The sequence below is a fragment of the Rhinolophus sinicus genome, chromosome 10 (genome assembly GCF_057876585.1).
Source record: "Rhinolophus sinicus isolate RSI-liver-muscle chromosome 10, RSI-T2T, whole genome shotgun sequence".
Classification (NCBI taxonomy): Eukaryota; Metazoa; Chordata; class Mammalia; order Chiroptera; family Rhinolophidae; genus Rhinolophus; species Rhinolophus sinicus.
The window spans coordinates 3,988,881-4,016,580 of record NC_142510.1 but is presented as its reverse complement, the minus strand read 5'-3'; the positions used below and the strand labels follow the sequence as shown (position 1 = coordinate 4,016,580).

The 27,700-nt window shown below is 47.7% G+C and overlaps 1 long non-coding RNA gene across 1 annotated transcript in view; it reads right to left on the bottom strand.

The window, feature by feature from the left end:
• The window catches only part of LOC141569431 (uncharacterized), a 250,600-nt gene that overhangs the window by 185,056 nt on the left and 37,844 nt on the right, over positions 1–27,700 (bottom strand). Inside the window, exon 2 of the long non-coding RNA XR_016022541.1 lies at positions 27,375–27,516. This is a non-coding gene — a long non-coding RNA (uncharacterized LOC141569431). The remainder of the gene's footprint in view (positions 1–27,374; positions 27,517–27,700) is intronic.

Sequence of the window (27,700 nt, the reverse complement as noted above, 5' to 3'; positions counted from 1 at the left end):
AGGAGGTTCATAAGAGACATGCAAATTAAAACCAAGCTGAAATACCAACTTTCACCTCTATCAGACTGGCAAGATTCAAAAGAACCTAATGCTCCACTGTGGTCCATGCCACTGAGGGAAATAGTCTCCGACGTTCCAGGTGTTGGGGTGTAAATTGGTACGGCCGCTACGGAGAACATTCTGACAATATCTATTTAAAAAGTATATCATTTGATCCACTGTTCCACTTTGAGGAATTTATGCCACAGATATATTCACATATGAGCAAATTACACGGGTATCAGATTATTACTGCAGCTTGTTTCTCAATAGCGAAAGAATGGAAACAGCCCAACATCCGTCAGGAGGAGACTGCCGTCTGCGACACAGGGTACCCTGCAGATGCAGAAGGCAAAACAAGGAAGTTCGTAGGGTCCCGATATGGAGGAATCACTAAGATGCATATTTAAGAGAAAGGGGGCAAAGCCAATAACAGAAAAGGGGGCATCTTTTATGTTAATGCAAAGAATACATGTACATGTATGTATGTGTGCACATCTATACGTGTCTGTGTATATATGTATGTATATGTGTGTGCATGGGTGTACATGTGTGGATACTTGAGTTTGTGTGTGCATGTATGTGTGTACATGTGCATGTATACATGTACATGCAGGTGTGTGTGTGCACACACATGTTGCTTGCATGTATATATTTCTATGGTGGTTCACTTGTTGCCACAAGGGCGGGAGGGGTTGTAACTGGAAAAGCGAGAGATCGTTCACTCTTTATCCATTTGTATGTTTTGAAGTTCAAACTATGTGAAAGGATTACCTATTCAAAAAACTGAGGCTCCTTCCTACTTCAGAGCTTTTTACACAGTGTTTGCACAATCAGAAGTGCTCTGCACTTACACACACACACACACACACACATACACACACACTCCTCCTTCTGGAAATAGCTTGTTTTTATGAACTCTGTTTGGGTGTCACCTCCTCCAGGAAGTCTTCCCTGACCAGCCCCACCTCCTCCATGGAAAGTGAGCGACCTCTATGATACCCATTCACGGTACCCTGCGGCATTTATCACAGCTGGTGTCCATTGGTAATTATTAGTATTTTACAGCTGTTGCCCTCACTAGAGAGGCCACAAGGGACAAGCTCACCAGTGGGTCCCTAGCACCGAGCCAAGCATCTGCCACATGAGACACACCTATAAGAGGCTTTCTTCCCTCGGAAGGGCGGTGTCGTGGACTGAATGTTTCTGAGTCCCCTCAAAATGCCCAGGTTGACATCCAACCCCCCTGTGGTGGTGTCAGGAGGTGGGACTTCTGAGAGGTGACTCGCTCACGTGGATGGAGCCCTGGTGAGTGGGATTAGTGCCCTGAGAAAAGAGGCCCCAGCGAGCCAGCTCTGTTTCCACCAGGTGAGGACACGAGAAGAACACGACCATCAAACAACAGCCAGCCGGCACCTTGACCTTGGACTTCCAGCCTCGAGAACTGGGAGAAATCAATGCCTGTTGTTTAAGCTGCCTAGCCTGTGGTATCTTTTCATAGCCGCCCGAGCTGACCAAGACAGGAGGGAAGAAAAAAGAAAGGAGTAATAATCACAACAACAGTGACGGTGCACCTACTGTGCACCGACCAGTGGTCTGACTGCGTCACTCCTATTAACACATTTCGTCATCACAACAAACGGGTCCCATTATTACCAGCATTTCACAGGCTAGGACACTGAGGCTCCCCGTGGTCACCGCAGAGCCAGGATTCACGCACAGGCAGTCTGGATCCAGAGCTGATGTGCGCAGCCGCTAGAGGGGAGGCGGGATAGGGAGAGGGAGGAAAAAAGGAGCGAGGAGGGCTCCCCAGAGCGGGAGGAGGGAGCACCTTACCGGCCCCTCCAGTGTGGGGTCCCGCCAGGCCAGCAAACCGCCTGGTCTTGGGAAAGTATAAGAACACCATTAATAAGGAATAGATATCCGAAAGGCTTGCAAACTGACAATATTGGACCTCAACAAAGAGGCGTGAAGTGTGACAGCTGTCTTGTCTCGAGGAGCAGGTAACACGCATTGTAGAGAAATAGAGTATCTGATGTGGGTTAATAGGCATTAAGGACGTCAGAATAATTACCAGGGCAAGTGGCAGCAGCAGGGAGGCTGCGGAGACTAATTCAGGGAATTCCAGCCTCAGGCAAAATCAGAAGTGTTGACTTCAGGACTATGGAAACTTCCCCGAGATTGGTGCTTTTTAAAAAAAAAAAGTCGATAGCATCCCCCATGATTTGTCTGAGTTCTCTGCAAGCCAACAGGAAGTTATCTGCAGGACAGGAAACATTCGTAAGAGAGAAAGAAAGAAACTGGAAATTTGAAAAAGAGGAGGCGTTCCAATTTCTGCCATTTGGCCTCAAATAGGATTTGACCTTAAGAAAATGTGGATTACATTTGCGATAAAATAGTAATCACATCAGCGATAAAAATAGCTATCATTAACTGAACCTTTGTCTCCAGCCAGGCTCTGTAGTGAGCACTCTTTCTAAGTTAGCCCGCTGAATCCCCAAAATAAAATTTATGGCATGGGAACAAACATGTTCCCTTATTTTATGAGCAATATAACTGAGGCTCAGAGAGGCAAAGGGAGTCGTCCAAAACCACACAGCTAGGAAAGTTCAAAAAGGGATTCTAAACTAGAGTTAAGAAAGCAAAGCTTTAGAATAAGGCCCAGAAAAGGGTCGCTTCTGAGGGAGGAGGCAGATTAAAGACTACATGGAGGGACAGACCTGGTATAATTTATCGAGGAACACGAATTACATGCAATTCGGTAAGGACCTACTGGATATGTCACGGGTCCAGCACAGCTCAAGGCCCCTGTTGTAGACTGTTTTTTCCACAGATGGTCACGACAATAGCTCGTGAGCCACACGTTCTTATACTGTGACCTTGGATATTCTTCATGTTGAATGACGGCGTCTCTCATCCTAGTCCCTTGGACCTTAGCAACTGCCTCAGACAATAGACTATAGCAGAAGAGATGTACTTGACCTCCAGGGACAGAGCATGAAAATCACGTGCATTTCCTCCCTGTTCTCATGTGATGCTCATTCTTGGACCCCGCCATGCCATGAGCCCAACTAGCCCACATGGAGAGGCCACGTGCAGATGTTTCAGATAACTCACTAGCTGGGGTCCCAGCCAACGGTCAGCATGAGACCTTTTTGTAAAGTGCATGAAACAGGATCTGCCCTTGCATGTAATTCGAAAAGCAAGACTTCCTAAGACAGCATTTTAATCAAAACACAATGTACCTCATAATAGCCAAAGGGAAATAATCCAAATGTCCATCAGTTGCTGAATGGATAACCAAAATGTGGTCTACCCATGCAATGGAATATTATTCGGCCATAAAAAAGAACAAAGTACTGACATAGGTTACACACAAATGAACCTGGAAAACATTATGTGTAATGAGAGACACCAGGCACAAAAGCATACATTGCACGATTCCATTCATATGAAACATGCAGAGTAGCCAAATCCACAGAGACAGAAAGTGGATGAGTGGTTGCCGGGGATTAGGGGCAGGGACAAGTGAGGAATGACTGCTTAACGGGCAAAAGGTGTCTTTTAGGGGTGATGTAAGTACACTAGAACTAGAGAGTGGTGAGAGTTGAAAAGTGAATATACTAAAGCCACTGAATTGTACACTTTTAAATGACGAATTTTATGGGACGTGAATGATATTTCAATTTTTTAAAACGCAATGTGCCATGTGAGGGGTTCCTGCCCCAGTGTAAACTCATGAGCATTTGGGTCACATACACCTGGGCTGTTCGTCCAGGAATAAACCAATTTCTAATTGTGTGGACTTGGACATGTTCCTTGATGACCCATCTATAAAAGGGGAACAAGAAAGTCACTTTGCAGGACTGCCATCGGGGGTAATGACTGCCTCTGACAGTGACGGCAGCAGAAATCCGCTCGAGCAGCATAAACCCACCAAGGACTTCATGAAAGGACTCAAGGACCTCTCACAGAAGCCCAGGTCACTAAGAAGAGCTTGGCCTTGTAAGAAACTTGAACCAGGGATTGAAAAGCTATCAAACATCAAGGCACTGGAATTGTAACAGCTATATACCATGTCAGAGGGGTAGCAGATTGGGGGAGAGGGGTTATCACTTTGTGACGGGTGTAACTGTCTAACGCTTACATTGTTCTGTACACCTGAAACTAATAAAAATAAACAAACAAATAAATAAATAAATAAAAGGGAGGAGGAAGGAAAAAAATCAAGGCTGAGATTCTGGCGTATGTGCAATGAGTAAGGGAATTTCTGTAAAATTCTTGATGCGTAGAAAACTGAGATTTTTGCATCCTATTTTGAAGGCAATCCATTAGAGTCACTTAGTTATTTGAAAACAATAACACTTTTTGTAAAAGAGGAATAATTTGAATACCAAGTAAGAAAAGGCTGGGTGTCCTAGCTGGTAGAGCTGCAAATTAGCAATGACCGTGACCCTGGAGCACAAAATCAACCTCCTGTGACAATTTAGGTTATGGCCTTAGGAGGACAAATGGCCTTTCCACATGTTTGAAACAACTATAGTTTCCTGCAACGTATTTTTTAAATCTCAAGGTTATAAGTTAACAGTCCTAAGGACGCTTCCAACAAATGTTTAATTGTATAGGAAAGAGCTTTCCTGGTTTATACGTAAAATTGGAAAGAACCTGAACTCTATGCCGACAAGAGACAAAATTACAGACAGACTTTACTAAATTCTTTATGGCAGCTGCCCTGATATTCAATGGCCTTCTTTATTCATCTGACGGGCGGATTCTTAGCCCTGACTCCACATCAGAATCACTGAACAGCTACTGAAAAATACCAGTGCCCAGGCCCCACCCAGAAAGTCGGCTGTAACCAGTATGAAACAGGGACAGAGAGTAGATGAGTGGGGGACAGTGGGGGGACACAGATGATTGATGGTGGAGGGATAATAGACAAGGTTGTTGATGTAAAGAGGCCACGTCAGGTAGGTTCTTGTGCCACTGTGACGACGTTAGATTTTAATCTAAAAAAAAAATTGGGGAGCCATGTTATGCAAGCAACATAAACCCAGCTCGAATCACCCAAGCAATTGAAAAATTACTGGCTCTTCTGAGTCTGTGGATGAGGTTCAGCATTATTCTCTCTCACCCTCCCTCCCTTCCTGCCCCTGTCTCCCCGCCATCACGTGCTTGCTTTGATGAAATAAGCTGCCATACTGTCAGCTGCCTTGTGGCGAGAACCATCTAGCAAGGAGCTGAGGGCAGCCTCTGGCCAACAGCCAGCTGGGAACGAGGACCCTCAGTCCGACAGCTCTCAAGGAACTTAATCCTGCACCAATCACTCAAGCTCAGAAGTGGCACTTCCCCAAGTCCTTCCTTGAGAGGCTCTGGCCCCAGCAGACACCCTGATATGAAGCCTGTGCAGCTCCCTGAGCCCCAACGAGGCTGAACCCAGACTCCCGACCCACAGAAACAGTGTTGTTTTTAAGCTGCTACGTCTGGGGGTAATTTGTTATGCAGTAACAGAAAGCTGACACGGTGACTTAAGCCAGGAGGGGCATGAAGAGAAACGGGTGAACGTCATGTATGTCTTGGAGGTTGAAATGATGGGTCTTAGGGAGGAGGTGAACGGTGAGCTATCAGGATGAACCCCAGAATTCTGTCTCCATCAGCTGTGTGGACAGTGGTGCCAGTTGCTGAGCTGGCGAGGAATGGAAGATGCACAGCTTAGAAAGAGAGAAAGAAGAATGCTCCTCTAACACAAGCATCGTGGATCCCAGAACCAGCATGAAAAATCACTAAGCCAAACACGCTCCTACCCAGGACCAATGGTAAATAAGCCATCGATGGTAAAACCAGGGGCTCTGGTGCATAGCCATCTCCGTAATGCCTTATACTGAAGCTCTGCCCAAGTCTGACGACCAAACCAGTTAGCAGCTATGGGCGGCATGCTCCCTTCAGCAACACCCAGGCAGCAGGGCAGATCCACATAAGCCGCTCTCATAACAGCAGGCGGTCGTGATTTTCCTTTTTCTTTCCTGTTTCCTTTTTTCCATCCTGAGGGGAATTGTCGGTGTTTGGTGTAAAGGTTCAAACACAACAGCCATGACTTTGAACTAAGGGTTAAAAGAGCTGTCCACAGATGAGATGAACAAAGGAACAAACTATAGAGAGGCATTCGCACTAAAAATTCCTTCCAGCAATTTTAGTGGGAAAAGTTAGTGGTGCGATTCAATCCTTGCACCCAAAGCCTTCTCTTTTAACTGTTTACCCCTGGATACGTGTTTTCCACAGCTTTCAAACTGCTCTGGTGTGCAGTATCTCTGGGTATTTGAACCCCGCCGTTTCCTTCGCTGTGAAACGGAGGCGAAGTGCTTAGCCCAGAATCTGGCCCACAGTAAGGGGGAGATGGAGGCGCTTTAATGAGAACGCTGTTGTTAATCATACTATCAGCCACTCGCTCGGCACACAATCCAATATCCTGTTCATCTGTGGTTCTGCAGACCCAGTGGAGAGCCTGGAATTTCTACAGTAAGTACCGCGTTTCCCTGAAAATAAGACCTAGCCTGACAATCAGCTCTAATGTGCCTTTTGGAGCAGAAATTAATATAAGACCCAGCATGATATTATATATCATAGTATATTATTACTATTTTTTTTTTATTATATAAGACCTGGTCTTATAGTAAAATAAGACCGGGTATTATATTATATTAGACCCAGTATTTAGTTTATATTATATTATATTATATTACATTATATTATATTATATTATATTAATTATATTGACCCGGTCTTATATTATAGTAAAATAAGAACAGGTCTTATATTAATTTTTGCTCCAAAAGACGCATTAGAGCAAATTGTCCGGCTAGGTCTTATTTTTGGGGAAACGCGGTCGGAGCAGCAACAAAGCTGGGAGCAGAAGGTGGGGCTCTGTCTAGAAGCAGGAATGGGGAGGGGCCGCCGTCGGACTCTGGAGGAACCATCCTTCTGCAGCTCTTGTGTGGTCCTTTCAGACAAGACAAGCGCTGTTACCACCGTTTGACAGATGAGAAATTTGGAGCTGGCAAACCTTAAGTGACTTCTCAAATTACGAGACTAAGGTATGGGACATCAGACGCCCCAGAAGTGCCGAGCGGCTCTGGACGGAGTCTTCGCCCATCTCTTTAACGTCTCCCTCCAGGGCAGTGCCTGGCACACAGTGGGTGTTTGTCCTGTATCAGGTTCCTGGATCAGGAAGAATCCCCACAAACAGGGATACTTGGGCCCTGACTTATCAGGGGCGCACTCAAGGAGAAAGGGGAACGAGGGAGGTGAGACAGGAGAGCAGAAGGTGGGCGAAGACATGGCTCCACGGAGGTCTAGCCTCGTTCTGATCCCGTGGGGGGCACTGCAGCATAAATGGCATCAGAGAGTGACCCCCCGCATCAAGGGGCCGGCCTTGTGGACACCCTCTGCATCTGCACGGAGCCTCCCCGGCACTTCCGAGCACCATCCACTGAACACAATTCTCTGCAGAAGTAGCGGCCAACACGGCAGCTGGGGGATGGCTGCCTGTGGCCCCTTCAATGGGATGGCGGTGGGAAAACAATAGTGTCCAGTAAATATCTGTTGGATGAATGACTCATAGCTAGAATACAATCCTACTGTCTCTACATGCTTCCTCTGTGCACAAAACAGGGCGTTCATCCTACAGAATTTCACAATCACTGTCTTCAATTCCGGAACCTGCCCCAGTGCAGCTCAAAAGTACTGAGCACGCAGGATTCAGCTGGCAAGGTCACGTCTCGCCGGGTTCATTACCACTTTGGAGGCGGAAGGACATAGCCGGGCAGGTTTCGAGCTCTGAAATAATACCCTCACCCCCACAGCCGAGGCCACTACAAATTAATGGTTGCACTGGGGTTTTGTCTGACAGCTGGATAAAGCCAATTCATGTCACAAGGGACCAGAGACAAAACATAAAGAGTCCACTAGAATTTTATCTCCCAGAGAGGGTACTTGCTTCTCACATTTCCTGTACCGCCCCTGGGCTGAGAACTCAAACTGGGGACCAATAAGCCTTTCCTACCAAGTGGGTATTAAAGCAAGAATGTGTGGTATAAGCGTTACTGCCGGGAGGAACCAAGCCAGGTCTTGCTCCTTTTCTTTTAATTGCATCCCTTCTCCACCAGCTTTCAAATGCGCTGCCTTCTTAGTTAGAGCCACTCCCCATTCGCTACCCCCACCAGGTGGATCTTCCTCTTCTCTGTCCTACCCACGAACAAAAGTGACCGTGACCACAAGTGGGAAGGGAGACCTGAGGAGAAGAGAATTACTATGCAAAAAGGAGAGATGTGATTCATTCTCCACACTGCAGCCCCAGGAGCTTCTGCAAAACTGCTGCTGTCACTCCCCTGCTTAAAATCCTTCAATCTTGGGACAAAATGAACAATCTTTGATAGGTCCCCTAAGGCCAGATACAAGGTGGTCTGCACCTGCTCTCCCGCGCTTGCTAGCTACCTCCCGGCCACACTGCTGCTTTCAGTTCCTCAGACGTGCTCCTTTCCATGCTGCCACAGGACCTTTGCACGTGCTGCTCCCGCCGCTGGAATGCTCTCAGCTCCAGCTGCTCTTTCAGAACAGAGCTTAACTTTTATTTCCCTGGTTCCCGTATCTAACCCAGATTTGCTCCAGGTTGTCACAGTACTTTTTCTTCATAGTACATTACACAGTGTATTACTATAATTTTGTTGGTGTGTGCTCTAACACATCTGTACCAGAAGAAAGCTCTTATTTTGATGACTATCCAGTGCCTATATCTATTTTTCAATTAGTTCTTGGCTCTGAGGGGAAAATGGTCCATTCTGTTATTTTAGAGATGGGGACACCGAAGCTGGGGAGGAAAGATTATTTACCGGAGGTCACGTGGTTTGTTTGTTTATGTGTGTGTTTGTTCTTAAAACTAGTGTTGGCAGTTTTCCCCTGAAATAGTCAACCCTTTTGCAAACGTCCTGTGTTGCCCTCATTTCAGCTCTAGGGGTTACTGTCTTCCAGATTTAGTGCTGCCCAGGGAAGAGTGGGACTGAGGGAACAAACACACGAAAACCTCGTAAGGGTCCTGCAGGTCTTGCTGATGTCGTCACCAACCTCTTCTAGGATTCATTCCTGGAACTCCCGAAATCATCACATTTCCCATCCTCACTCCTTCCTGACATCGCCTCAAGCCGATCTTTAAAGTCATATAAAATAAAATAACGGGTCAACATGATAGTGGGATAGGTAGCCTTCCTCAGCACTTCCTGCAGTGTGGAGCTCCGTGCTAAGCATTTACACATGTCCCCCTACGCCCTTGCCACGGTCTGCAAGGCAGGCTGGGCAGATGCTGTGCTGGGGGGGGGGGGAGGGGTGGCAGGGGGGACGGCGTCTTGCCCAGTTTCATTCAGCTGGTGAGTGTGGGAGCCTGATTTAACACCAGCTTCATCGGTCTCCAAAGACCATGGGCTCTTCATCACATCCTGTCACTCTGATGTGACCAGCCCAGTACTCGGACAGAGTCCTTGATCCTTCGGCCACGGCAACGACCTAGAAGGTCCCCTGCCCACAGGAGTCTTCCAGCCTGTGTCTGCCTTCACAACCCGAGACACCCTAACAGAGCAAGGACCAACCTAGTAAACATTAGAAGGGGGCAGTGCAACATCGACTAGAAACCCCAAATGCACACAATCCATGATGAATATTGGCAAATCCACACAAATCCACGGAAAGAAAGGAGCTCCAGTAAACAACACTCGCTGCTTTTTCACTGCCCAGCACCGTTCAAGCATCTCCGTTGCAGAGCAGGGCCCATTTACTTTCTGAGGCTTCGTAATCTCTTTCTGAGTTTGCATCCATAAAAGCCACTCTTGGTGGTGTACGGCTCTGTGGGTGTAGAGCACCATAACTGAGACCCAGACACTCCATCACCCTGAAATATCCCCTTGGGCGGCCCCTTTGGAGTCCCCATGTCCTTTTCTCCCCATTGAAGGCTGTGGGACGGGGCTAAAGTCAACTCCAGGGCAGCCAAAGGAGAGGCCTGTGCTTTGTCCTGGAACCTGACTCTGAAGCAGAGAGGGGAAAAGACTGAAAAGAGTTAGGTTCTCTCCTTGCAGCATCAAGATAAGGGAGACATAAGTCCCTGACCTGCCCATGCGTATCCTGCTTCCACTTTCCATGCTGTGGGACCATAAGTAAAAAACATCCATTTGACCTTGTCCCTGCTTCCTGCACAGAGCTCCTGAGACTCTTGGAATTTCCTGAGCGATGCTGGGACTGTGTGTCATCATTCACAAGGAGCCCCCATGAGCAGACCTGCTAAAGAGGTCCTTGTGGTGGGCCCCCACATAGCTGCCTCCCAGTGCTGGTCCCCAGAAAGACCCAACACCTGATTAGAGGGTTGGAACTTTCAGCCCCACCCCCTGGCCTCCAGGGAGGGGAGAGGGGCTGAAGACTGAGGTCAGCCACCAATGGCCAAACGTTTAATCAACCATATCTAAGGAACGGAATCTTGATTTAAAAAATAAAACAACCCTAGACAACAGGGCTCGGGGGCTTCCAAGTTGGGGAACACATCCACGTGACAGAAGGGTGGCACACTCCAACTTCTCAGGGACGAGGCCCCTGCATTCGGGACCCCAGACTTCACCCTATGTACCTCCTCCCCTGGCTGTTCACCTGTATCCTTTACAACAACCTGTGAGAATGAGGCTAGCACTTTCCTGAGTCCTTCTAGCAAATTACTGCACCTGAAGGGGGTTCTGGGAACCCCCAAATTTGTAGTTGGAAGTGCCTGGAGACCCCATTTGTGGTTGACGGGGGGTGTGGGGGGGCGGTGGGGATCATTAACCTGTGGGGTCTTCGCTAACTCCAGGTGACAGTGTCAGAACTGAGCTGAGTTCATGGACGCTCAGGGGGCCGGAGTAGCTGGCCTTGGTGACGTATTCGGTTAGTGCCGGAAAGGACACCCCCATCCTGTGCAGGGGGAGGTTCTGGCTGCTGAGGAGGCTGAGCACCTGTAAACACCGTGCAACTGGAGTGACAGTTTAAATCCTGGATTTGTCTCTATGCGCGTAACTATGGGCAAGTCCGACCGCCTCACTGGGGCTGTTCCCTCATCAATGAAGTGGGAACAAGAACAACAGCCATTCCAGAGGTGCTTGAGAACCGAAAGAGTTCGTGCACCTGAAGCGTTTAGGACAGTGCCTGGCACGTAGCAAACCCTCAGTAAAAGGAGGTGGTGGCTGCTGTTATTATTTCTGTCATTTGTCCCAATTCTTTCCCTCTTTGTTTAAGCTGCCCAGAGTAGGTTGCTTCTGCTGGAAGCTAAAACGCCCCACTGGTACCATGTTTCCCCGAAAATAAGACCCAGCCGAACCATCAGCTCTAATGCATCTTTCGGAGCAAAAATTAACGTAAGACCTGGTCTTATTTTACTATAATATAAAACCAGGTCTTATATTAATTTTTGCTCCGAAAGATGCATTAGAGCTGATAGTCTGGCTAGGTCTTATTTTCGGGGAAACACGGTACTCCTGTCTTTTTCCTTTGAGCAGAGGAAATGTGTTTGGCTCAGCAGAAATGAGGTTCCTGGGGGAGGTGGCTTTCTTCAGACACAGGAGGGTCCCACAGAATGTTAGAAGGAGCAACTGAGAAGTGAGGAGGGAGACCCAGACACGCTGTGGCTCCCGCAAGGAGAGGAGAGAGCCTCTCTGCGCCCTCTCCATCCTCTCCTGGGCCAGGAGGCACACGGGCCGTCATGTTCCTGGGCTCCCAGGAAATGCTGAGTCCACGGCCGTGCTTCTAGTGCAACCAGCTGGACAGGTGCAAAGCATCTGGTGCCCGCGTCCAGCCCGACACCCTGACCTCGTGGGTTTGGGAGCATGTCCAGGGCAGAGGGGTTTTTAAAAGCCCCCCAGGTGATTCAAAGGTGCTGCCAAGGTAGAGAACCGCCATCTAGGAGGAGGGAGCGTACGGGGCACCCTCGGGTATGCACTTCATCCTGACAGCAGGGCTCTTGAACTTCAGTGTGAATTTGAATCGTCGTGTCACAATGCAGACGCTGATTCAGTAGGTCCTGGGTGGGGCTGAGACTCTGCATTTCCCACAAGGCCACGCTGACACGCTCGCCCAAGGACCACCGCACCGCAGGATCTAAGTGACGGCTGTGGACGCCCCAGGGCTCCCCCGCACAAACACCTCGCACGGCGGGGGGGCGCCTCACCCATCACCCTCACGGGGCTGGGCCCAAATGCAGGACGCCTCCTGCTTGGGTTAGCCTGTTCAGACCATCTGAGGCCTAACACTCTGCCCACATGGGGGGCGGATGATATTCCCAGGGGCTCAGAAGAAAAACAGACTATGGCTGAGGGCCACCGCATGGTGCTCCCCCAGCCCCAGACTGGGTCAGTCTGACACCCCCTAGCTCATCCTCTTCCGCCCAAAGCCCAACCCTGTGCATGGAGCATCCTCCCAAAATAAACTCGCTGAGCCTTCCCCCGCCCCTTCCTTTGCACCGGAGGCAATTATTACTTGTCATAAACAAGAACTGCCAGCTGTGAGTAGCGTTCAGCTCCCTGCTCTTAAAATGCCTTATAATCGTTTTCCTCAGACCAGAATTCTCCAGCCCCAGGATGGTCCTGCCCAGCCAATCACCGTGTGGTCCAAGGCCCATGTTTTGATAAGATAATCTGTCACTGTCAGTCAGAGATGCGGGGCTGCTGCTGCAGGGAAAGAGAGAGCGAGAGAGAGAGATAAGACTCTCCCGGTCTCAAAGTGCAGCTGACAGCAGATCTCCCAGGAGCCTGGGCCTGGAGAGCCTTGGCAAACGTCAACAGACAGAATGAAACCCTCGGCCTCGCAACACCTGGAGGCCCCACCCCTCCCAGCTTCTCTCACACCCAGCTCCTGTGTGTTTGTCGCTCAAGCTCCATTCAGAGCGAACGAGATGTCTTCTTGGACCGAATTAAAGTTGAAGCCAAGAGGACAAGTTGGAGGGCATTTGGAGGAACAATGAGGCCATCTCGGACACCAACCCAGAAGCTGGCCCCGCTGGCCCCTGACCCCTCCTGGCACAGGCAGACCTGGGAGATACTGCGCGTTCCATTCAGGACCACTGCAATACAGCAAGTATCTAGTTCTAAAGATACTTGCTTTGAAACTACTCATCTCTTGCTGGTGGAGGGTTTTGCCTCCGATTTGTCACAGAGGCAACATCTGTGGGGTGTCATAAAGCGATGCTCATTAAAGCCGGGCGCACCTGTACTCACACCCATGTCATGTCCACCCCTCCCCACGGCACCCGCATTGGTCTGTGGAATAAACAGACGGGTGCTCTCTCACCCTCTTTTGAATCACTCACGCTGGGGACGTCAGCTGTTGTGAGGACATTCAGGCCACACGGCGAGGAAGTGAGGCCACCCGCAGCCATGCGACTGATGAGCCTGGATGCAGACTGTCCCCTCGTGGACCCTTCATAGGGCAGTAGCCCCAGCCAACGGCTTCACGGAAACCTCACGAGAGACCGAACCAGAGGCACCCAGCTAAGTGGCTCCGGGATTCCCGACCTACAAAAGCTGTGTGATAAACAACGCCTTGAGCTGCTAGATTTGGGATGATTTGTGACACAGCAATAGATAACTAATATACACCCATCCCAAACCAAACCATGAAGACAGTATGGCGAGAGACAGTACCAGTCACTACAGGAGTCACGATAGAATAATAATAATAATAATAATAATAATAATAATAATAGGGACGGCTGGCTGGCTCAGTGGTTAGAGTACAGCATTCATAACACCAAGTTCGCTGGTTCGATTCCCACCTGGGCCAGTGAGCTGCACCCTCCACAACTAGATAGAAAACAACAACTTGACTCGAAGCTGATGGGTCCTGGAAAAACACACTGTTCCCCAATATTCCCCAATAAAATTTAAAGAAAAGAATAATAATAATAATAATAATATAGCTGACCCTTGAACAACACAGGTGTGAACCGTACAGGTCCACTTGTATGTGGAAGTAAGTAGTTAAAATGTCAAGGCTGCAAGGAACGCTAGAGCCGAGCTTCTCAACTTCTCTGTGCTGAAGTGCCTGTTTTGCTTCATTTCCCCTTGTTTTCCCATCCATTGTAAGCCAACGCTTTCACAACACACAATATACATGAATTACCAGAATAGCAATCATGCACTTGGGTGTTGCATCAATGTCAAATTGCTGTGAACATTTCTCAACGTGTCCTGTCACTTTCCATGCTATCTGGTCACAAACAGGTGGCAAACAGTTCTCAGACCAGTACGACCCATGGACCACACATTGAGCAGCTTTCAAGTTTGTCTGACTGAGTTTTCCAAACTTCATGCCCTGGTGCACCTTCACTTTTGCCAGGTCGGTGTCGCACCTCTGCTGTTACTTATTTAATGTTCCTTTTAAATACCCTCATCCTGCACCACCTCACACTTCAGAGCGGCCACTATCAAAAGAACAGAGAAGAACAAGTGTTGGTGAGGCTGCAGAGAAATTGGACGGGGATGCAAAATGGTGCGGCCACTATGGAAAACAGAATGGAGGTTCCTCCAAAAATTACAAATAGAGCTACCATGTGACCCAGTGACCCTCCTTCTGGGTATACACCCAAAAGAACACAAAGCAGGATCGCTAATTGGAATTACATAGTTATTAGACACACCACTGAACCTTGTGATTTCATGCGTTAGTGAACAGGCACAGATTGCTATGACACCGATTGGGTAGGTTGTTTTGTTTTTAATATTTTGATAACCATATTTTAGTATAATTGGGTTCCTTTGTAATTCTGTGCCCCTTACTTTCTGTGTTTATTTTCTGCATTTTTATGAGGAGGAGTCCATAGACTTCACCGGATGCCAAAGGTGTCCTTGGCACCAAGTCACACAAAAACGGTTGGGACCCCCTGTTGGGTCGGCTCAGTTTCCCCAGTGTAGCTGACAACTGACTGGGTCTAAAGTGAAACAGACCAAACAAAGAACAAGCCCATTTTTGCCATCCCAGAGAACAGTGAATTCACAAATGAACAGCTGTGGAAGGCAGAAAAATGGCCCTGTGAGGACATCCATGGTCTAATTCCTGGACCCTGCAAACGTCAGCTCTGTGGCCAAGGGGGATTCAAGTGACAAATGGACCTTGCTAGTCAGCAGACCTGAAAATAGGGAGATTATTCTGGATTATCCGGTAGACCAACATAACCACAAGGGTCCATCAATATGGAACCGGGAGGAAGAAGAAGAGAGTCTTGGAGAGATTTGAAGACGCCATATTGTTGGCCTTGAAAATGGAAGAAGCGGCCCCAAGCTGAGGAATGCAGGGGTCTCTGGAATTTGGAAGACGCAGTTTTCTCCCCTAGAGGCTCCAGAAAGACTGCCAACACTGTGACGTCAGCCAAGTGAGACCCATTTTGGACTTCTGATCTGCAGAGATGTAAGACAATAAATTTGTGTTGTTCGAAGCTGTGATGTTTGTGACAATTTGTTACAGCAGCAACAGGAAATGAATACACTATTCCAGGGGGTTTTATGAGGATTAATAAATGAGTTAACCTACATAAAGCCCTTAAAACAGAGCCTCGGACATAACTGGTGCTATATATTGTTAGTGTTAGAGAAATCAACCACTACTTCTAAAACAAGCCAGATCCATTCTAGTCAAAGCCCTGCTCTGCTCTGAACTCATGAATTCAGGCATTAATCACACAGCAGCTAACATCCCATGAAACGAGAGATACCCAGACACCAAGTGCCTCTGGATTGGCAAACACATGGCCACCTGTGAAGGAGTCTTTCCAAAAAAAAAAAAAAAAATCGGACGAAACCCTGATGAAACTCACAGATCCAACTCTCAATGAACTGGAGATGTTGAAAGTGGAGGAACACACCAAATGACACCACAGAGGTGTAAAATCTGCAAGGAGGACACTGTGGGAGCCTCTCCAGCAATGCTTCTCAGACGTTAATGTGCACACAAAACGCCTGGGGGTCTTGTTAAAATGCAGAGCCCAGCCCAGTAGGCCCAGGCGGGGCCTGGGAGTCGGCCTTTCTAATGAGCTCCCAGGTGACGCTTTAGGCGCCCAACCCCTGGACCACATTTTGAGGCTCTACAAGATAAATAACCCGTTTTTTTCCAGGAATAAAAGAACTGCAGGGAAAACTTACAGGTTAAAGGCTACATCAACCATTAACTATATAGTTTCACATTTGGACAAATGGATGGGGGGACAGAGTCCTCAGAGACAGGAAATGCAGCAGAGGAGCGAGTGTGGTGGAAATTAATTATTTTAGTTTTGAACAGGATGCATTGAAAATGTCTGTGGCGGGACTGGCCTGGTGGCTCAGGCGGTTAGAGCTCCTGCTCCTAACTCCGAAGGCTGCCGGTTCGATTCCCACATGGGCCAGTGGGCTCTCAACCACAAGGTTGCTGGTTCAACTCCTCAAGTCCCGCAAGGGATGGTGGGCTCCACCCCCTGCAACTAAGATTGAACACGGCACCTTGAACTGAGCTGCCGCTGAGCTCCCGGATGGCTCAGTCAGTTGGAGCGCGTCCTGTCAACCACAAGGTTGCTGGTTTGACTCCCACAAGGGATGGTGGGCTGCGCCCCCTGTAACTAGCAACGGCAACTGGACCTGGAGCTGAGCTGCGCCCTCCACAACTAAGATTGAAAGGACAACAACTTGACTTGGAAAAAGTCCTGGAAGTACACACTGTTCCCCAATAAAGTTCTATTCCCCTTCCCCAAAAAAATCTTTTTTAAAAAGAAAAAAAGAAAATGTCTGTGGCATGGGGGGAAAACACAAAATTCTAGAGCTGCCTAAAGCGTCCTTCATTTGAAAAAATGAAAATCTAATTTATGACTCTGTACTCTTTGTAAGTTAGGGATCATTTTGCCATGATGTATTTCCATTAAATGTGATCTGCCTTTAAAAAGACAGAGAGAGAGAGAGAGAGAGAGAGAGAGAGAGAGAGAGAGAGAGAGAGAGAGACAGAGACAGAGAGAGAGAGAGAGAGAGAGAGAGAGAGAGAGAGAGACCAACAAGTTACAATGTGTGGGATTGCAGTTAGATTCTGATTCAAAGAAACTACAAAACGTTAACCAGACATTAGGCAATCTGAAGAGTGACTGGATATTTGACGTGCTAAGGAATTACTGTTCGTGTGCTAGGTGTGCAGACAGTTACGTTTTTAAGACGCTACCTTTTGGAGAGGCATATTGTAATACGTGCACATGATATTTTAGTGGCTGGAATTGCCTTCAAAATAATGTGTGTGGGGGAAGAGGTAGGGCTGTCAGTGAAACAAGACTGGCCATGAGTTGATCATTGTTGAAGCTAGATGAGGGTACCTGGGGAGTTATTACACTATTCTCTCTACTGCCACACACATTTGCAACGTCCTCTAATAAAACTACTTTAAGGTATGCATTTTTAAAATCTTCTCTGTCAGCTCACCCATCTCTTCGACCATCCTCTTCAAATGCTCTAGAAAAGACTGCCAGGGCAGGCTCTCTTCCAACTTATAAGTTATACAGAGCTGACCACTTTTAAGTGCTCACAGACTTGAAATTTCATGGTTTTCTTCATGCTTGCATTCTCTGCTCCACTTTTGCAAGTCTCAGCAAAATATACATGTGAAACCACCTAATTATCCCTTTACTTAAGGCAATGCACGTAGCTCCAGGCCCAGCCTCTGTCCGTTACTGAAATGTTCCCTCCACCTGAAACGCTCTTCTGTGGAACCTACCCAGAATTCTCCGAGGAGCCTCAGCTCACCACCCAATACCAGCAGACATCCCTGTCTGTCTCCACCTTGCTGCTCTGTCTCTGTTCTCATGGCACTCTGACTACCTGAGATTATCTTGTTCCTCTAATCATTTGCTTCATTTTGTCTTTCTTCATGCACCACCTCACCTGTCTTCCCCCCTGGAATGTATTCTCCATAACAGGAACCTTGTCTGCCTGTCCATTATGAGGCAGGGTGCAGAATGAACAGATGGATGGATGGATGGATGGGTGGATGGATGGATGGGTGGATGGATGGGTGGATGGATGGATGGATGGACGGATGGATGGGGTGGATGGATGGGTGGATGGATGGATGGATGCTATAAGTACACTGTATGCATAGCTCTGTAGAGCCTGACAGTATATAAACAAGTGGGCGCGGCATTATTCCAATAAAACTTCATTTACAAAGCCAGACCCGGGGGGCGTAGTTTGTGACCTCCTCCTCCAGACCCCGACTCTAAATGCAAGTACACTGTCCACACAGTGCCCTGACGTGAGTCTGCCCATGTGGTACCACAACTGTGTGCTGTATAGATACGGAATCACCCAGGCTGCACCGCAGCCAGTACTCCGCCTACAAGCAGGCTTCCCTCAGCAGGCAAATCGTAAGTGCCCACAGTGTGCCCGACACTGAGCTTGGTGCCGAGAGTACAACACGGCACGAAACAGAGCGTCCTTCTTAAAGTGAAACACTGCACACGCCATCCCCAGAACTCAGCCATCTTCTAATTGGCATTTTGAACGCTTTGACCATTTTCACCTACTTGCCCCACTGCCCAGCACCTGGCAACCACCATTCTACTCTGTTTCCATGAGTTCAGCTTTTTCAGATTGCACACAGAAGTGATCTCATGTGGTATTTGTCTTTCTATTTCACTTAGCACGATGCCCTCAGGTTTCTCCAAGTTGTGGCCATTGGCAGGATTTCCTCCTTTTTATGGCTGAATAGTTCTCCACTGCATATATGTACCACAGCTTTGTTGTCCATTCATCTGTAGATGGACATTTAGGTTGTTTCCATATCTTGACCACTGTGAATGCTGCAATAAAAGTGGGAGTGTAGACATCTCTCCGAGATCTTGAAGTTCCATGAGGTTGCAGACAGTTAGTATTTGAGGCTTTCTGGGCTACTTGCTCTCTGCTCTAATACTGAGGTCTGCCACCATTGCACAGAAGCAGCCACAGAAAATATGTAAATGAATCTCTGTGGCTGTGCTCCAATAAAACTTAATTTACAAAACCAGGTGGCGGGTTTGGCAGTTGCTTAAAAAGTTAAACGGAGAATTACCATATGACCCAGCAACTCCACCCCTGGGTAGGCCCCCAAAATAAAAACTTATACACGAACGTTCACAGCAGCCCTCTTCACAATGGCCAAAAGGTAGATCAATCGAAATGCCAGCCACCTGAAGAAGGGAGAAACCAAATGAGGTCTGCCCATGCAATGGGGATGGCATTCAGCCATAAAAAGGAATGGAAATTGATTCGTGCTCCGATGAGGATGGACCTCGAAAACATGATGCTCAGTGACAGAAGTGACCAAAAGTCACGTATTGTACGATTGCACTTGTATGAAATGTCCAGGACAGGCAAATCCAGAAAGACAGAAAGTAGGATGGTGGCCGACAGGGGCTGAGGAGAAGGAAATGGGGAGTGACGGCTCAACCATTACAAGGTTTCATTTGGGGCGGATGAAAATGCTTTGGAACTGGATAGAGGTGATGGGTTCACAACACTGCGAATGGACTAAATGCCACGAATTGGACACTTTCAAATGGTTCACTTTATGTTATGTGACTTTTCCCTCAATTCAAAAAAGCCATAGTTTGTCAACCCTTGTTCTGAGTTAATGAGGCAAAAAGGGGAGGGACCAAAGCATGTGTATGTAGAACCATACGCAGACCCCTCAAAGTCGTGGGGGAGGGAGCGAGTGTGCAGTCTTACACTTCCCTAAAATTAACCTCAGGCTCCACCCATGACCTGTGAAGGCAGGAAAGCTTTGAGGAAGATTTGGTGCCTAAATCAAGTCCTGAATTAGGGAGGGAAGGGTGTTTTGTTCACAGCACACGCTAAGCCCGGAAGGGAGTTGGCTTAGTTTCTCCAAAGACGTCCAATGTGATTGCACCAAGGAGGGAGAGGCAGTGTGGACGGATAAGGCTGGACAGCGAAATAAGAGTCACTAAGAGTCACGTCAGGCATGATAAGAAAGCTGCCTGATGGGGTGGGAAGCCTCTCAAGGGTTTTCAGCAAAGATGTTGGAAAACCAGGTTTGTCTTTTTGGAAACGCCACTCTCAGTGTTTCCAGAGGATGGACTGGGACAGAGAGATACTAGATGTCAGGATACGCTATGCAAACAACATGAATGGTTTACAGCACACAAACAGAGCTTCAAGACCCGGTCTCGCAGAAAAGAAAAGTGGGCCAGTTGGAGGTTTTCCACATCAGACCGGCTCCTCTTTCCAATAGGAACAAGGAACATTTTTTATTTTTCCAAAAATCCAAAAAGGACCATCGTCAGGGTCCAGCTGCCAGGCTGAGATGTGGCCGAGCGAGGCAAAAACGATTATGGAAATAAAACCAAAAAATGAGAATCTACTTTCCACTTTTAACCAGAAGACGGAAGGGAGCTTGCAGTTTGCCATGGATAACAACTGAAGCCGGAAACCTGTCTCACTATCATTATTAATATCGTTATCATTACCATTATTAATTACACTCATTGGACTGCTTCAATAAAGGATACCTTGGGGCAAAGCCAGTCTTGGGGATTCCATTATCGAAATTGCAAGTGGACCTCACACTCTCGTTAGCATCACTAATTAATATCCTCTCCGTACACAGTAAGGAGTGAGCAGGCTGGAGAACGATGGAAATACCGCTTTTCCCAGGAGACGGAGAATAAACGGAATGAAAGGATTGGCTCACGCTTGTGGCAACTGTCATAACAAAATACGTCTGAGCACCCACAATGCCTGGCCGATCGACGGCTTCAGGACGATGACAAAAATAAGATAAGGCTCACTCACCAAACTGAAATGCTGAGAAAAGGGTTGCTTTGCTCCAACCACCATTTCAGGGCAGGTTTGGGCTTCTGTTTTGTTAAATGCCAGCATTTGATTCTAGAATGGGTTTCCTCACAATCTGTTTCAAATATACACCCAAGGGCACTGCATTCCTGGTGCTGAGGAGACAGGAGCTCACAGGAACACAGATCCTTGGCGTGTGAGAGACCCGGGTTCGAGTCCTGATTCTGCCATTAACTACACGTGGCCAGAAGCAAGTTACTTAATCCCTCTGTGCCTCAGTGTCCTTATCTGTAAAATGGAGCGATGGTCCTATGTAATCTTATAGAACCTTGAGGGGAACGGGTTCTAGGGCAATGCCCAGCGCATGGCACACATTTCAGTGAGTGGCAGCTGATGTGGAATGGTTACCACGCTGCATCCATTCTGCTGCCTGCAGGAGCGAGAGGAAACAACCCACCGCGTGGCAGGTCCTGCACCGAGCCTCCTGGCTTTCAGTGAACATGTGTCGTTCACATGTGAATGAATGCATGACCCCAGTCGACGTCTGGTCACTCCAAAGTCTCACCCAGTTCCTAGAACCATCTTACTTTCACTTGTTCAAGTGACAAGTGGATCTTCTTGTGTGTCCATTATCACAAGCCCTGTTTGACAGATGGAGACGAAGTCCCTGAAAGGGAACCGAGATGGCCCAACGCCCCAGGCCATCAACCTAAAGAGCAGGGGTCCGAGAGAGGGGAAGTGTCCACCACTGGCTAAGTGGTCCGAGAAGACGTTTTAAAACTCCAGGTAGCAGAGGTCTGTCTTGGACTCAGGAAACGTTGCCAACAACCACTATGACCACCACCTCTCGCGTGTGTGCTACGGGCCAGATTATCTGGCTTAGTGTTGTAAATATATCACCACATTTAATCCTCAGGACAGTTCTATCAGGGGTAAATCTCTATCTCTCCTCATTTTACTTTCAGGAAACTGGAAGCCTCGAGATGACACATAATTTTCCCAGATTACCCAACTGGGAATTCAAACCCAAGGTGTCTAGATCTAAAAACCCAAGTACTTATCTCCTATGCTATATCACCTCCCAAGCAAACACAGACCCTGGGACACACGTCATAAGCCGTATCGCCTGTGTTGGCTCCCTGTCACAAAGCACCACCAGTCCGGTGGCGGAAACAACAGAACCTTGTTTGTCCAGCTCTGGGGGCTGGGAGTCTGAGCTCAAGGTGTCGGCAGCATTGGCTCCCTCTGAGTGAGGGCTGTGAGGGAGAGTGTCCCAGGCCTCTGTCCTCTCTTCTCATGGGTGGATGGCAACCCTTGGCGTTCCTTGACGTGCAGCTCTCTGCCTCCATCTTCACATGGCGCCATCCCCATGTGCACGTCTAGCACCAAATGTCCCCCTTTTTATACAGACACCCGCCACATTGGATTAGGAACTCACTCTACTGAACTCATCTTAACTAATTCCATCTGCAACAGCCCCATCTCCTGCTAAAGTCACATTCGGAAGTACTGGGGGTGAGGACCCCCACATAGCAATGGGGACCCCCACATAGGAATGGGGACCCCAACATAGGAATGGGGACCCCAACATAGGCTGGGTACGATCCAACCCATAGCATCACCCACACCCATTTGTCTTAACTGGTTATTCAGCCATCTTCTGACTCGGAGGTGGGGGGGGGGGGGGGAGCAGGGTTTCCTCACACTCACGAACACACTGCAAGATGTAACTCTTCCTTCCAAACCCCACAGAGCCATTTGTCCTCGGTTAGAAAGGAGAACTGAAAAGGGACACAGTGCAACAGACGTTAAACCAAAGATGGATGTTTACTCAGGGGCAACCAGTTTCAGGGACTTGAGTGGGAAGACTCTGAAAAATGCACAGCGGAGGAACGAAGACATTCGTGAAATGGCGGGTAATCCCCCAGACAACACCCGGCTTTCCCTCAAGATCCTGAATGGGGGGTGGGGGGTGGAAACAGGACTTTTACTGTGGCCGGCAAAGCGCTCCGTGGCCCAGGAGGAGTGAATCATTCCTAAGGTAAAGCGTTTCCTTCAAACCCGGGGGAAACAGAAGTAGGCAAATAAAAAACGATAGCATGGGAAGCAGATTGATGAACAACTTGAAATCTCAACATTGTTTTTTCTTTATTTTCCTTGAGATGGACCAGTCCTATGGCCCATGTGAGAATAAAAGCCTAAGACTGAACCACAAATAAAATCTCTCAGCATCTCCCAAACTGTTACGGGAAATCTCACACAAGCCCCTCCCCAATTATTAATACATATGATACAAAAGGTAGAGTCCTTTGTCCAGCCATGGACATAAGTAGATGAAAATTGTTTATTCTTTCGGTCATTGCTTCCTGAAAGACTGCCGTGTCCTGGGTTTTTATTGCCTTCAGTTCAAAATCAAAGTTCTTAAAATGGACTTTGAGGCTCCACATGACCTTGCCACCCATGACCCTTCTGACCTCTTCCCTTACCCCTCCCCCCAGCCCCCGCTCACTCTCCTCCAGCCACACTGGCCTCCTTGTTCCTCAAACAAGGCAGGTACCCCAGGGCCTTTGCACTTACCGTTCTCTCCCCCGTGACACTCTTCCCCCAGGTATCCACTTGACTCCCCTCCCCACCCGTAGTGACCATCCTACTTATAATTATAACCCACACGGCCCAGCTATACTCCAGGCCCCTTACCCTGCTTTACCTTCTACTTTTTCCCTAGAAAAGATCAGCCTCTACACTGCGCAGATTCATTACGTGCCTGCTTCATTGTCTGCCTCCCCCCGCTAGAACCCAAGAGCCAGTTTTGTTCGCTGGTGTATCCAAAGTGGAAAAGAGGCCTGGGAATGCGAGTGGAAAATGGTGCGGCCCTGTGTAAACACTTCGGCAGTGTCTCAACAAGCTAACCATAGAATTAGTCTATCACGTAGCAATTCCACCCCCAAAAATGGAAAACACACTCAAACAAAAGGTGCACGAATGTTCATAGCAGCATTAGTTACAACAGCCCAAAAGATGGCCCCAAATCAGGCGCCCACCAATGGGTGAGCAGATACATAAATTGTGATATGTCCATAAAATGGAGTATCGTTGAGCCACAAAACCAATGTGTTGACACCTGTTACAATGTGGATGAACCTCGAAAGCGTGTAGCTGAGGAGCCAGACACAAAAGGGCTCATATTGGAGGATTCCGTTTATACGAAATGTCCAGAACAAGCAAATGCATAGACACAGAAAGCAGACTGGTGGTTGCCAGGGGCTGGGGGGAGGGGGGATATAGGGAAGTAACTGCTTATGGGTGTGGGCTTTTATTTTGGGGTGATACAATGTTTGGAAATAAAGATGGTGGCTGCACGACAGTGTGAATGAACGAAATGCCACTGACTTGTTCACTTTAAAATGATTCAGTTTGTGTTCAGTGAATTAAACCGCCCCTAGAAAGTGCACCACAAAATATAGGCCCTCCATAAATACTTGCTGAATGAGTGAATGAACAACAAACGAATGAATGTGTATGACCCTAAAAACAGCTCACCCTACAAGGTCCTCTATGAAAAGCAGTTTTGGAAAATCGGTGGCCTGTTCCCAACCACACTTAAATCACCCTGTCTGGGGGGTGAGCCCTGGACGTGGCACTGGCCTGGGGGTCTGTGACCATTCTTGGTAGCCTCAGCTGCATTTTATTACTCTGCCCATAGAGGAAAGGAGACAAAGCCTGGGGTCCTATCAGAGGGAGAAAACAAAAACAAAAAACCTTCCTGTCTTGGAATTTTCAGAACCCACTACGTGTCTTCCTACATAGCAAGAGACATTTCTGACGGCCAGGAGGGAATAAAGCCGGTGGGAGTTAGTCCCATCTGCCTGTAGAGAGGCAGAAGCATCTGTCTAAATACTTCATCAGAAAGCCTTGTGGCCGGGGGCTTTTCCTGGCTGTCACTGGGACCTCCGCCTTAGAAACACATTAGAGAGCATTACTGGGGCATGGAGAGGGGGCGGCAGGGAGGAGACAGGCTGCCAGACTGAAACGAAATTAAAAATAAAGCTCCCCTTATTAAATTCATAATTATTGTGAGGCTGTGAAATCTTATTTTAAACCTCCGGCTCCTTTCTTTTGTCCGGCTATAGGCTGCCTCCTTCCGAATCCCTATTTTGCTTTATGGACGATTTCTTTTTAGCATTCTGAGCATTTAACCTTGAAAAATAGTGTTGTTTTGCTGCTGTATTTTCTGATTGTTAGTCTCCAGGCATCTCTGTGGCATCTTTATAAATCTGCGGGAGCTGGTAAATATTTCTTGCCGACCAGCGGCTGAAATCTGAAAATACCAGCTCACTTTTTAGCTGTCAGGCAATTAATGTAATTCAAAAGAAATGAAAGGTATGGGCAACTGGGACTGCTTTTAATAACAGGAGGGTTCCTGGCTCGGGCTTAGAAAGGCAGGAGAGAAGAATCAATAAATGGCAAACAGAACGGGTGGAAGAGGGCACGGAGTTCTCCAGAAACATTTTGTCAGCATCCTGGCAACACCGCTAATCTGTGCCAAGAGAAGCTGATAAATGTAGCCACGGACACGCAACTCAGACATGGCCCAGACCAGGCTCTCCACGATCCTGGAAGGTGCCTCGGTGGGACGTGGGAACGAGGCCCACCTGGGCGGCTGAGTGAGGAGACAGCGCCCCCTGTGGGCGGATGCAGCCTGACACGGCGGCGGGCACACAGCTTGATCCGAGGGTGACTGGATCAGACGCATCCCCACGGCCTTTGTGCAGTGCACCACCTGCCCAGCTGTACGCAGCAGCCCTTCCCAGACCACTCTGCTCTTCCCCATGCTGCATAATATTGTTTTCCTGTTCTTCCCTGCTAAGTCAAGAGTCAACTTTGTTAGCGTTGGACCCAGACGTAAGGGGCGTGGAACTGGCTATACAACTGAACATGAGGAGGTGAGACCACGGAGAAGAGGCGAGGGGAGCGCCTCGTGTGGTGATACTGCTGTGTTTCTCAAGCAGCCGGAGAAGGAATAGACCAGTCTCCAATCCGGAGGAGGCTAATTCCGTCAAGGTCCGCCACCTTTCCTATACTTCGGACATGACAGGTGGTCACGGCTGCCCGGCGGTGGCCGGGGTGCCCATCACAGGCCGCCTTCCTTGAGTAGCGTAAACACTGTCATCAGAGGCAGCGCGACGACACGGCCACCCTAAGTCCCCCGTGTGGTGCATCCGGGAAGCTCCGAGGGCACACCGGGGACAGGAGTCAAACCGACTTCCCAAGAAAAGGCAAGCTTTCAAAACCCCGTCCACTTTCAAAACCCCGTCCACTGAGATAAGTATAAAATCGTCGGACGTATTGGTAGTATCTATACCAGCAAACATTTAGACAACAAAACAGTGTGTTCACCATCTTTTTAAAAGTCAAATACCTAGGAATAAATCTAGAAAAAGAGGTAAGACGGGTACATGAAAAACTCTTAAAACGTCGTTGATAAAAATTTTAAAACACCTAATGAGTGGAGGCATAAGTCACGGTTATGGACTGACAGGCTCCACACTGTGGTTCTGTCAGTTCTCTGCAACCTCATCTACCAATTTCGGCTGCATTCCCAGGCGGTGTTTTTATGGAAGTTTTTAATCCACAATGGTGTTTTTATTTCACAGTGTATACGTAAATGCAAAGGGTGAAGACCAGCCAAGTCCATCTTAAAGACAAACACCAAAGGAGAAGGGTAGATTCTACCAGGCGTTGCGACTTATTATAATGACAGAAGTGAAGCAAGTCCTGTCGGGGCAAAGACAGACACACAAATGGAAGAGAACTGAGCCCAGAAACAGACCCATATATCTATAAACACTTGATTGAGGATAAAACGGCAGGACCGTGAAGAAAGAAGCCTTTTCAATAAATGGTGCTGGGTCAACTGGATATCCACACGGGAAATAAATAAAACTTGACCCCTGCCTCAAACTACACATAAAAATAAAATTCCAAACGGTTTGTAGAGCTAACGATAAAAAGTAAAATCACAAGCTTTTAGACGATAGCACAGGAGTGTATCTTCACTATTTTCAGGTAGGAAAAGGTTTCTTGGACAGACCATGAGAAGCCCTAACCATAAGGAAAAAGATGGATGAATTGCACTCCACTAAAATGGAGACTATCTGTGCATAAAAGCACACCACGGAGAGGCGCGAAAGGACAAGTCTCACGGTGGGAGAAGATGGTTGCAACACATCTACCCGAAAAGGGACTCATATCCAGAGTATAAAAGAGTTTCTAAAAATCAATGCCAAAAATAATAATAATAGTAACCCTGTAGCAGCAGACCTTACAGATATTACGGGTTTGGTTCCAGACCAGCACAATAAAGTGAGTATCACAGTAAAGTGAGTCTCTTGAACTTCTTGGTTTCCCAGTGCGTATAAAAGTTATGTTTATGCGGTACTGCAGTTTATTAAGTGTGTAATTCCATTATGTCTAAATAGAAAATGTACATACCTTGATTTAAAAATGCTTTTTGTTAAAAATGCCAACCATCGTCTGAGTCTTCAGTGAGTCGCAATCTTTTTGCTGGTGGAGGGTGTTGCCTCGATATTCAGGAAAATGCAGTCTCTGCGAAGCACAATAGAGTGCGGTGATCCTGTAGAAAAATGGATGAAAGACTTAAACAGGCACTTTACCAAAAACACAAAACAAAACAAAACCTAAATGGCTGATAGACAGATGAAAAGATGTTCAACATCTTTAGTCATTAGGTAAATAAATGCAAAATAAAATCATTATGAGATACCACTACATACCCACTAGAATGGCTACAATTAAAA